The sequence below is a fragment of the Gorilla gorilla genome, chromosome 3 (assembly GCF_029281585.2).
Source record: "Gorilla gorilla gorilla isolate KB3781 chromosome 3, NHGRI_mGorGor1-v2.1_pri, whole genome shotgun sequence".
Lineage (NCBI taxonomy): Eukaryota > Metazoa > Chordata > Mammalia > Primates > Hominidae > Gorilla > Gorilla gorilla.
In genome coordinates, this window is record NC_073227.2 from 72,123,352 (window position 1) to 72,135,589 (window position 12,238).

A 12,238-nucleotide genomic window follows, 5' to 3' on the forward strand; every position below is an offset into this window, starting at 1 on the left:
TAATTAATAAAAAGGAAAACAATTGACAAAAGAACCTGGGCTTAATTCTATGGAAGTATATGGTTTAAAGAGGGGCAAGACAGGAACAGAGTTGAACATTTAGCAAGATCAGCCTGGATGATCTGAGGAGATAGGGAGGCTCCTGCTATAATCTAGCAAGGGAGGATGCTTCCCTGTTCCTGGGGGATGGCAGGAGTTTGGAGAAAGTGAAAAGTGAATTAGAGAGAAGGAAGTAGAAAGCCTAGCACTCACTGAAAATGTGAACTGTGAGGGAGGGTGGGGTTCCTGGCTGAGGCCATGGCTGGTGCTGTCTACTCAGCAGGGGGACAACCAGGAACTGGGTTAGAAAGGAAAGGATGGGCCGGGCATGGTGGCTCATGCCTGTAATCCCAGCACTTTGGGAGGCTGAGGCAGGCGGATCACTTGAGGTCGGGAGTTGGAGACCAGCCTGACCAACATGGAGAAACCCCATCTCTACTAAAAATACAAAATTATCTGGTAGCCTGTAATCCCAGCTACTTGGGAGGCTGAGGCAGGAGAATATCTTGAACCCAGGATGGGGAGGTTGCAGTGAGCCAAGATTGCGCCATTGCACTCCAGCCTGGGCAACAAGAGCGAAACTTCATCTCAAAAAAAAAAAAAGAAAGAAAAGAACAAAAAAAAGAAAAGAAAGGATGAGTCCACTTTTAAACATGACACATTTGAAAAAGCTCAAGAAGGATTAAAATGAGAGAAAGAAAAAAAAACAGGACAGAATTTGGGGTAACTCCAGCATTTTCCAATAAGCAAAGAAGATTGTGAGAAGGAACAGCCAGGAATCTTTATCTCCTGGATAGTCAGCTGTTGTCTCTGAATCCATAGGATGAGAGTTGGTTGAATTTAAAGACCTGTGTAAACTTATCATCTAAATTCAACATTATTTGGGAAGCTGAAGCGGGAGGAGGCTTAAGCCCAGGAGTTCAAGGCTTTAGTGAGCTATGATCACACCACTGCACTCCAGCCTGGGTGACAGAGTAAGAACCTGTCTCTAAAGAGAGAGAGAGAGAGAGAGAGAGAAGGAAGGAAGGAAGGAAGGAGGGAAGGAGGGAGGGAGGAAAGAAAGAAAAAAAAGAAAAAAAGAAGGAAGGAAGGAGAGAGAGAAAGAAAGAAAGAAAGAAAGAAAAAGAAAGAAAGAAAAAGAAAGAAATGAAAGAAAGAAAGAAAGATAGATGTGACATTATACAATATGTCTGGTGACTTTTTACAACAACGTAAGAGCTTTAGTGATAATATAATTGGCAAAATTAGATTATTTTTCCCTCATTTGTACTCTTAAATAGACTTTTGTGGCCAGGTGCAGTGTCTCATGCCAGTAATCCCAGCACTCTGGGAGGCTGAGGCGGGTGGATTCCTTGAGTTCAGGTGTTCAAGACCAGCCTGGGTGACATAGTGAAACCCCATCTCTACTAAAAATACAAAACATTAGCTGGGCGTGGTGGCAGGCACCTGTAGTCTCAACTACTCGGGGAGGCTGAGGTGGAAGAATCACCCAAGCCCAGGAGGTCAAGGCTGCAGTAAGCTGAGATCATGCCACTGCACTCCAGCCTGGGTGACAGAGTGAGACCCTGTCTCAAAATCAAACAAACAAAAAAAGTAGACATTTGTATCCACATTTGGATTTCAAATCACCCAAAGACCCAAAGCAGGATTAAAGCCAATCCTTGTCTTAAGGACACTAGCTTTCTACCAGCTACCACTCCCACCCCTCACCATGCCCTGGAGAGACTGAAGCAGGACTCATTTTCAGGAACAAAAAAATATATGTTCAATTCCAGTGAAGAAGATTGCATATTGCATATTGGCCTCCAGTAATCATTCTCCTTTCCTTCTCAGTAATAGAGTCCTTGATTTTTAATTTTAGTTTGTTTTTTTTCCCCCTGGAACAAAAGTCTTCCTTTCACCAAATTTTTTGCAGGTCGATGTGTCATGAAGAAAAGTTCTGGCCAACAAGACGTAAGCATGAGTTGTGGGTGCAACTGCTAAAAAGCGTCTTTAAAAAAAGGATGCATCCTTCTCAGTCTGGTCTTCTTGCTGAGTAGAAAGTAGGTGTGTGAGTGGGGCCTCGGCAGCCAATTTAGACTATGAGGCCACCTTGAAAAGGGAAATTGAACACTGTGGTACTATCAAGTAGAAGATTCCTCACCCTTAAGCCCCAAACAAACCTTGATAAGCTACCTCCTGCCTTCTTGAAAATGTAGCAGAAATAAAATTGTCTCTCTTTTTTTTAAGGGTGCATTTTTTTTATTCACTGATAAACTAAAAGTCAATTTCTTGGTATTTCTCACGTATACTTCATTTATTTTATTAATCAGCAAATCCCTATAAGGGAAGCCTTTGCCTAGCCCTCCGACTCTGCTTCATCTTCTTGACTAATCTGGAAGTAACAAAGTTCGTAAGTCTCCTGTCAGATGCAACCACTCCAAGCCAATCATGAAGACTGCTCTTCTTAAGGTATTTCTTGGTAAGATATTTCAAATACCTTTTAGAGAACTGTTTCTCAGAAAGAACTGTGATTTTATTCTTGAAGCATTCAATGTGAACAACATTCCCGAGATATCCAGCCTTCTCCCGTAGAAATTGTTCAAAATTTCCAGAATCAAAAATTCCATCTTCTGCTGGATTAGTAAGGTCCAAATTAAACTTTCAGGTTGACCTCTTGGGCTTCTTGTCTTTCTGAGATGCCCTCGTGAGTCGGCCATGCCAGCAGAGAGAAAATTGTCTCTTTTTTTTTTTTTTTTTTTTTTTGAGATGGAGTTTTGCTCTTGTCACCCAAGCTGGAGTGCAATGGTGCAATCTCGGCTCACTGCAACCTCTGCCTCCCAGGTTCAAGCAATTCTCCTGCCTCAGCCTCCCGAGTAGCTGGGACTACAGGCATGCACCACCATGCCCAGCTAATTTTTTTTTGTATTTTTAGTAGAGAAGGGATTTCTCCACGTTGGTCAGGCTGGTCTCGAACACCCAACCTCAGGTGATCCACCCACCTCGGCCTTCCAAAGTGCTGGGATTACAGGCGTGAGCTACTGCACCCGGCCTCTTTTTTTTTGAGACCGGGTTTCACTCTGTTGCCCAGGCTGGAGTGCCTTGGTGAAATCATGGTTCACTGCAGCCTCGACCTCCTGGGCTCCTGCATTGGCCTCCCAAAGTGCTTGGATTACAGGTGTGAGCCACAAATTTAGGCCAGTGCCTGGCCTAAAATTCTACCTTCTCTCTCTCTTGTTAAGCCACTTATTTTGATTTTTTTTCTATTACTTACAGCCAACCTTAACAATCCTAACTAATAAAGTCAAAAATGGTTTACTCATTCTAATTCCAAATACAATCACCCTCACTCAAAAATGAAATCTGGGGTATAGCAGGGCTGAAAACACACACCCAGCTACATAACATCCCAGGAGGCCTACCAAGGCTGGGGGCCTCTCTGCTGACCTACTCACATTTATAATTTTCCTGTGGGATTTTAAATGTATGTGTGTCTTTCCCAGCATTCAATTCATACTTGCTGCCTGTTTAACTAAATTTTTCTTTGGATAGTCAGTGATACAGAAGGAAAGCTGAAGGACACACAAGAAGGAACACATTCGTTCTCTTTTCCGTATCTTTTCTCCTGGCTTCATATTTTCATTCCTCTTTATAGTCTTACCCTTACTCTGTATTCTATTCTTACAGTCTGCACACTTTTGGCCTTCTGTCTTTGTTGCCTCCAGAGCTTCCAGGTATTTTGTTATTGTTTAATTTTCAGTGCTTTAAAAATATGCCTTTAGAGGCCAGGCATGGTGGCTCACACCTGTAATCCCAGTACTTTAGGAGGCCAAGGAGGGTGGATCACTTGAGGTCAGGAGTTCGAGACCACCCTGGCCAACATGGTGAAACCCCATTTCACCTACAAGTAGAGAAATTAGCTAGGTGTGGTGGCATGTACCTGCCATCTCTGCTACTCAGGAGGCTGAGGCAGGAGGATCTCTTGAGTCTGGGAGGCTGAGGTTGCAGTGAGCTGAGATCATGTCACTGCACTCCAGCCTGTTTAAAAAAAAAAAATGCCTTTGTTAAGGTAAACATCCCACACATATTAAGATAATAGGACAGTCCTGCTGGTAAACCATCCCCCAGAGCTTAGGCCAGTTTCCATCAGGCCGTTGACAAAGAAATGCAGCTCCACGAGCCAGGAGATGGTGATTCCTGCTTGACTTGGAATCTGAGTGGGAGAATTCTGGGCTTCTCTCCTCTTCGCTGCACTGTGGTTACAGATGTGCACTGGCCACCTGGGTGCTAATCTCAGCCCTTCACCTCACTATTCCTGAGTCTTTAATCAGGTATTTTTTTCTGCTCATAATTTGAATGAAGGGTTCCCTCACAGCCCTAAGATAAGAATCAGGCCAGGCATGGTAGCTCACGCCTGTAATCCTAGCACTTTGGGAGGCTGAGGCGAGTGGATTACCTGAGGTCAGGAGTTCAAGACCAGCCTGACCAACATGGTGAAACTCCGTCTCTACTAAAAATACAAAAATTAGCCAGGTGTGGTGGTGACCCCCTGCAATCCCAGCTATTTGGGAGCCTGAGGCAGGAGAATCGCTTGAGCCTGGGAAGTGGAGGTTGCAATGAGCCTAGATGGCACCACTGCACTTCAGCCTGGGTGACAGAGTGAGACCCTGTCTCAAAAAAAAAAAAAAAAAAAAAAAAAACCAGCACCAGCTCTCCTCTGCTGTCTGTCTCCTCAGCATTTACCCCCCTAGATTGTATCAGTTGACAAATATTTATTCAGCACCTCTTATACCAGGCACTGCGCTAGACTCTAGCATGCTGTCATGGACAAACAACCAACCATGGAGCTCAGCTTTGGACAGAGGAGACAGACGGAAAACAAACCAGGCCCTCATTAAATGGCAGGCGTGACTAGTGCTCTGTGGTCACCCAGTGCTGTGGGAGGCCATCGTCACTGTGGGAAGCCCAAGCTGGTCTGGTGCCTCAGGAAATCTTCTCTGAGGAGGTGATATTTATTTATTTATAATTGAAACAGTGTCTCCCTGTGTTGCCCAGGCTGGTTTCAAACTCCGAAAATCAAGCCTAATTCTCCCATTACAGCCTTACCAGTGCTGGGATTACAGGCATGCGCCGCTGCACCCCACAGTAGGTGATATTTAAAGCTTCGTGCAATTCTGAAGAAAGATGCCATATTCAGCTATTATTTTTAAGTCATTCAGAAAATGTATGTTGCATAAGAAGTTTGTGTGTAGGGCACGTACAAACATAGCAAAGTACACTCCTCTGTCTCTGGAAACGATAGTTTTTATGTCCCAAAGGAACTGTAATGATCTGATATTGAATCAAAAAATGACTGAACTCACTCAACTAAGAAATTGTCTTTGTTCAAAAGAGACAATTCAGTTCCCCAAGGATAGGCTATCATGAAATTTGAATGTAACTGAGACTCCAGACTGGTGACATCTCCAAATCTGATGCTTTTCTGTCATCCTGGTGGAGTTATCTTGGAGCGATAAGAGAACTGCGTGCTCTCATCCCGCTCCACGAGCTAATGTTTCACAGGCTGACAATGACAGGGTGATTGCCTTTGATTAAAGCATATTTTCAATTATCCCTTGGGTACTTACAGCCTGTTAGGTTTGCATTATAAAATGAACCCAAGGTCCTCCAAGGATCCACAAGACGGTCCAAAGTCCTTATTGTGTGTGCATTTGGTTAATTATTGGATTGCTCAAAAACGTAGTCATGAATTGACTTCACTGGGCAGTAGATGTCTAAATGGTTAATGCGGATTCCTCCTCGGAGAAAAACCAGACCCGTCTTTGACCCGCCTGCAGTGATTTCTAAACCACTAGAGGGAGCAAGAGGCCACCTCAGAACTAAGTCCACCCTGGGCGAGTCCGCATTTGGTGACTGAAACCAAGCCAAGTGTTCCCAAATGTTCTGGAAAGGAACCAAGTCAGGGCGTCTCCCATCTCTAAGCCTCCCCAGGCACCCCTAAAATCTGGTGCAGTTCCAGGCCACTCCTTAACAAGCCTGAGGTTCCACTTGAAGGTCCGACGCTGTTTGGAGTCATCCTCAGGACACTGGGGCTCGTATGTCAGTGCTGGGGGAGGGGAGGAGGGAGTGATGCGATTCCAGCTGCAGCCGCGTCAATTCCACCGCGGGCCAGGCCCTATATAGGCGCACAAGTTATTTGAACAGGAAGAGGGACAAATATAAAGCCATGACCACACGGAGTCGGGGCGCTTTACCCAAACTAAGAGATTTGGGGGGCGGGGCGGGGGGCTTCTTGGGCTGCTGTCTGAGCTGTCTTTAAGAGTAAGAAGAACCGGGCCAGGCGCGGTGGCTCACGCCTGTTATCCCAGCACTTTGGGAGGCCGAGGTGGGCGGATCACGAGGTCAGGAGTTCGAGACCATCCTGGCTAACATGGTGAAACCCCGTCTCTATTAAAAATACAAAAATTAGCTGGACATGCTAGCGCATGCCTGTAATACCAGCTACTTGGGAAGCTGAGGCAGGAGAATCGCTTGAACCAGGGAGTCAGAGGTTGCAGTGAGCAGAGATCGAGCCACAGCATTCCAGCCTGGCGACAGAGAGAGACTGTGTCTCATTAAAAAAAAAAAAAAAAAAAGTAGGAAGAACGGGCTGGGCGCGGTGGCTCACATCTGTATTGCCAGCACTTTGGGAGGCCGAGGCAGGCGAATCACTTGAGGCAAGGAGTTCGAGACCAGCCTGGCCAACATGCAGAAACCCCGTCTCTACTAAATATATAAAAATTAGCCGGGTGTGGTGTCGCATGCCTGTAGTCCCAGCTACTTGGGAGGCTGAGGCACAAGAATCGCTTGAACCTGGGAGATGGAAGTTGCAGTGAGCCGAGATCGTTTCACTGCACTCCAGACTGGGCGACAGAGTGAGACTCCGTCTCAAAAAAAAAGAGAGAGAGAGAAGAACGACCAGAGGTGTGTTTCTTCTAGAGGGAACTGCATGAACAAAGGCATAGGGACAGGAGCAGGGAGAGGGGTGGCCATGAACTCCATCAGTGGCTGCGACTGGTGAGTCTTGCTCCTGTGGGCACTTTTGAGTAGATTTAAAATGCAACAGGGCCCCAGCAACTTCAAAGAGATAAGGGAGGAGCTGAACTTAAATTCCACTCAAATTAAAATGTCTAAAATTGGCTCCTGTAACATAGATCCGTGGCTCATAATGTCCACTTTGCATCAACTGCTGAAATTCTCAAACATTAAAAAAAAAAAAAAAATCTTGGCTGCTGGTAAGAAATGGCATAGTAGGTTTTGCATTTATTATCACAAAAAACAGTATTTTGACAGACTAGCCTTCGTTGTGGAATTAAAAGATTTAACTTTCTGAGGCTCTTCCATAAAAATAACATTCTAAAACAAGCATGCATTATAGAAAATATTTATTATCAAATAATATCATATGGCAGCCCTGTGAAAAACCTGATATTATTGAGGGAAGCTGCATTTTGTTCACTTGAGAAAATAAAGGTTGGCTGAACCAAAATGATTTATCCAACTACAAGATTCATGTATTTGTGGTTGAGTTATGTTGCTACAGACACCAGTAGCACCACACACACACACACACACACACACACACACACACACAAAATATTGATAATTCAGATTTAATGCCTGTCTCTATTCTGGTCAAATTCAGGCATGATCGTGATGATTTCCAAGCTTTGTGTTCATTCTCTAACACGTATTGTACTAAATAAGAGTGCAATGACATATTTTTATTTGTAAAGATACATGAAAGTAAACTTGATTTAAGATATACTTCAATACATTTTGAGATAATTAGAGACACACCAGACTATCACACACACAAAAAGTAAGGAATGACTAATATAAATTCTGTCAAAGATTCCTGTAGGTGATTCGCATTTGCCAGTGACAGAACCTGGATTAGATTAGGCAGTTCTGGCCTGTGTAACTGTTGCAGCCAAAAATCCCTTGAATGTCAGCGATTCATTTGGTTTAACCTAATACCCACCCATGAACCTAGTTTATTGCCATAGAAGTTCGCATCAAATCTTTATTCTGCACATTTAATAAACAAGTTGTCTAGGGCTGTGTGTGATAGATTTAAGTTTTTCCCTTAGCATCCAAATGAGATTGAAGGTATTTCCAAATAAAAGGCAATTTAAAACTGCAGGCTCACACTTCAGATAGTGGTTATCTTATCTGCCTGTCTGAGTCCTGTTTGCTTTCACTAAAGCCACCAATAGAACCTGAGAAAGTGGCATTGGAGATTCAAGAGTTCCCTCTTCACCCCACCTGGAGGACAAAGGAAGAGCTTTTCTGATAGGTGCTGCTTAGCACTCCCTCTTGGAGCAAGGCTTAAAATTCACAGCCCTCTCTGTGACCTTTTCAAGTTTCATTCTAAAGCTGTGTGACAAATAGCTCATCCTTGTGTCACACGTGCAATCACACACACCACCTAGAGGATAAACACCAGCTGGGTCTACATTTTACCTGAAGGTTGAATGAAAAATAAATATTTCAATTACCCTGACACTTCCAAAATCCAGATGGACCAATAGAAGTATACAGGTCATTTCCTTTCAGTTTAGTTTTGCTATTCCATTTTACATGGCCCGATATTTCCAATGCCATTTTACTCCTTCCAAAGCATATCTGAATATATGAGCTTATCTGATGCTCTTCGCAGCCACGGAAAGAAAGGGCAGCATTCTATCACCATTTGCACACAGAAACTGAGTAGAAGGTCGGGCATACTGGCTCATACCTGTGGTCCCAGCACTTTGGGAGGCTGAGGTGGGCAGATCACTTGAAGCCAGGAGTTCAGGATCAGCCTGGCCAACATGGTGAAACCCTGTCTCTACTAAAATTTAAAAATAAATTAGCCTGGCATGGCGGTGTACACCTGTAATCCCAGCTACTCAAGAGGCTGAGGCATGAGAATCTCTTGAACCTGGGAGGCAGAAGTTGCAGTGAGCCCAGATGGCACTACTGTACTCCAGCCTGGTGATGGAGCAAGACTCTGTCTCCAAAAAAAAAAAAAAAAAAAGAAAAAGAAACTGAGTAGGAGAGGTCACTGATTTACTCAAGCTACTGTCATACTCAGATAAGGAAAGAACAGGGACCCTCCTGGCTCTCAGCAATGATATCTCAAGCATCATTGTGCTCTTTGCCATTTGAAATAACTTATGTGCACATAATGGGGACAGAGTTGCTAACCAAAGAACTCAAAGGAAAACATTCTTTTTCTCCTCTCATCTAAATGGGGTGGGCTTTAGTGTTCCTTTGTCTTTTTTTTTTCTTTTTGAGACAAGGTATCGCTCTGTCACCCAGGCTGGAGTGCAGTGGCGCAGTCACAGTTTACTGCAGCCTCAACCCCCGGGCTCAAGCGATCCTCTAACCTCAGCCTCTTGGGTAGTTGGGACCAAAGGCATGTGCCACTACACCTGGCTAATTTTTGTATTTTTTGTAGACATGGGGTCTGGCCATGTTGCCCAAGCTGGTCTCTAGCTCCTGAGCTCAAGCAATCTGTTGGCCTCCACTTCCCAAAGTGCTGGGATTACAGGCGTGAGCCACCATGCCTGGCTTCCTGTGTCCTTTTCCTAGCATTATGGTTCACACTGTATAAAAGCCACTAAATTCAAAAGGTAATTTGGATACAGTACCTTCTACATGCAAGGCTGAGTATTTGGTGACCAGGAAGAAATAGCAAGGAGATAAGAAATAGAAAGTAATTTCCCAGAACTTTATGAACAAATTAGCATATGAACAAATGCATGGAACCAGTGACTCAGTGCCTGGGTGGGGCATCGATTGACCAGAACAATGACGACTTTTGCAGAAACAGGATTTAGGCTCTCACCAGATCATAGGAGTCAACAAATCCTATTCAAGCTCCTGTAAACCTCCTTCTTGTCCTGTATTATCTCAGTTGTTGATGTTACAGTTCCAAGGGTCCCTTCAGCTTGGATGTTGTCCTTGACTAGCCCATCCCCCTCCCCATCAGAATCTGCCCAGTTCCCTAAACTGGGAAATCTCCAGATTGACCTCCCAAATCATTCTTGGTACCAAGTCTTTCTTTCATTCCTTCTTGCCTCCAGGGCCTTAGTTCAAGTCCTTGCCTTCTCTTGTCCAGACTATGGTCACAGCCTCCTAACTGCATCTCCCAACTCCAATCTTCACCTCTTCTCCTCACCCCCCACAATCCTACCATAAGGATCCTTCTGAAATGCAGACCACACTGTGTTATTCAAAGTTGTTCAATGACTATAAGCTTGAGTGCCGGAATCCTCTGCAGAACCTACCATGCCTACCATATAATATAGGATCCCCGACGCCCTCTCCTGCCTTGCCCTGGACACCCCTGCCTGCACCCTGCAGCTCCAGCATTGCAGCTCTTTCAACATTGTGTTGTTTGGGTCAGAACCCTGGCAGCTCGGAAAACACTCTTCGTTTTCCTTCCACTTTGTTTTCTCTGGTTGGTACTTTTGTTTCCTTTCCTTCTTATCCTAGGAAAAGCATATTCCCTAATTGCAACACTCTCTGACCTAAGAAGACACGGGAATTTTCCACTTTCTGGCAGAGAGAGGAATGCAAGGATATCCTCACCACTGTTCTGGTGGCAGGAGTTTGCTTGTCAGATCCAGAGCTAAAGGAGTGGAGAAGAGTTGGAGGAGAGACTGTGAAATCCTGGGAAGAAAATTCTTTAGAACGTGAGTGTTCCCTCTTTTTGTCCAGAGAGTCCTTGTCAAAGCTGGCAAAGCTATAGGTGTTCTGAGTCATTTTGATTTTCTCCATTTACTCTAAAATCAGCCTTGCACCAATAGACATGATGGGAAGCCTTGAGTCCTGAACTGTAGATATTTACCCAAGTTTGATTATCCCCTAGACTTTCCCATCTCAAATGATAACACCACCATTCAGTAACCCAGACCCCAGATCTAGTAGTTTACTTTCTTCTTCCTTTTCTCTTAACTCCCATTCAGGCCAATAGTAAGCTTTAATTTTTTTTTTTTTTTTTTTTTTTTTGAGATGGAGTCTTGGTCTGTCGCCCAGGCTGGAGCTCAGTGGCATGATCTCTGCTCACTGCAAGCTCTGCCTCCCGGGTTCACACCATTCTCCTGCCTTAGCCTCCTGAGTAGCTGGGACTACAGACACCCGCCACCACGCCCAGCTAATTTTTTCTATTTTTAGTAGAGACGGGGTTTCACCGTGTTAGCCAGGATGGTCTCGATCTCCTGACCTCGTGATCTGCCCATCTCGGCCTCCCAAAGTGCTGGGATTACAGGCATGAGCCACTGTGCCCGGCCACTTTAACTTTTTTTAAATTTTTAATTTTTTTTTTTTTTTTTTTTTTTGAGACAGAGTCTCGCTCTGTCGCCCAGGCTGGAGTGCAGTGGTGTGACCTTGGCTCACTGCAAGCTCCACCTCCCGGGTTCACGCCATTCTCCTGCCTCAGCCTCCCAAGTAGCTGAGACTACAGGCGTCCGCCACCACGCCTGGCTAATTTTTTGTATTTTTTAGTAGAGACGGGGTTTCACCGTGTTAGCCAGGATGGTCTCGATCTCCTGACCTCATGATCCACCCACCTCGGCCTCCCAAAGTGCTGGGATTACAGGTGTGAGCCACCGCGCCTGGCCTTAATTTTTAATTTTTTGTGTGAGATGGATTCTCACTCTGTGGCCCAGGCTTGAGTGCAATGGTGTGATCTTGGCTCATTGCAACTGCCACCTCCTGGCTTCAAGCAATTCTCCTGCCTCAGTCTCCCGAGTAGCTGGGATTACAGGCGTGCACCACCATGCCTGGCTAATTTTTATATTTTTAGTAGAGACTGGGTTTCACCATGTTGGTCAGGCTGGTCTCGAACTCCTGACCTCAAGCAATCCACCTGCCTTGGCCTCCCAAAGTGCTGGGACTATAGGCGTGAGCCACCGTGCCCAGCCAATAGCGAGTTTTATTGATTTTTACTTACCAAGAGTCTCTCAAATCCACTCCTCTGTTGCTCCACGGCGTCCACCTAATCTCAAGAGGTTCATCTCTCAAGGAATCACCTTCCAATTGCTTACCTACATCAACTCCTGCCTTTGGCAATTCATTCTCCACACAGCAATCAGGGGGTACCCTTATTAAAACATAAAGTCTTATTTTTGGCCGGGTGTGGTGGCTCATGCCTGTAATCCCAGCAGTTTGGGAGGCTGAGGTAGATGGA

The 12,238-nt window shown here is 44.9% G+C and overlaps 1 pseudogene; it reads right to left on the minus strand.

The window, feature by feature from the left end:
* Window positions 1–2,377: 2,377 nt before the first annotated feature.
* LOC101125661 (ribosomal protein eL22-like) lies at window positions 2,378–10,827 on the minus strand (annotated as a pseudogene).
* Between the last annotated feature and the right edge of the window lie 1,411 nt (window positions 10,828–12,238).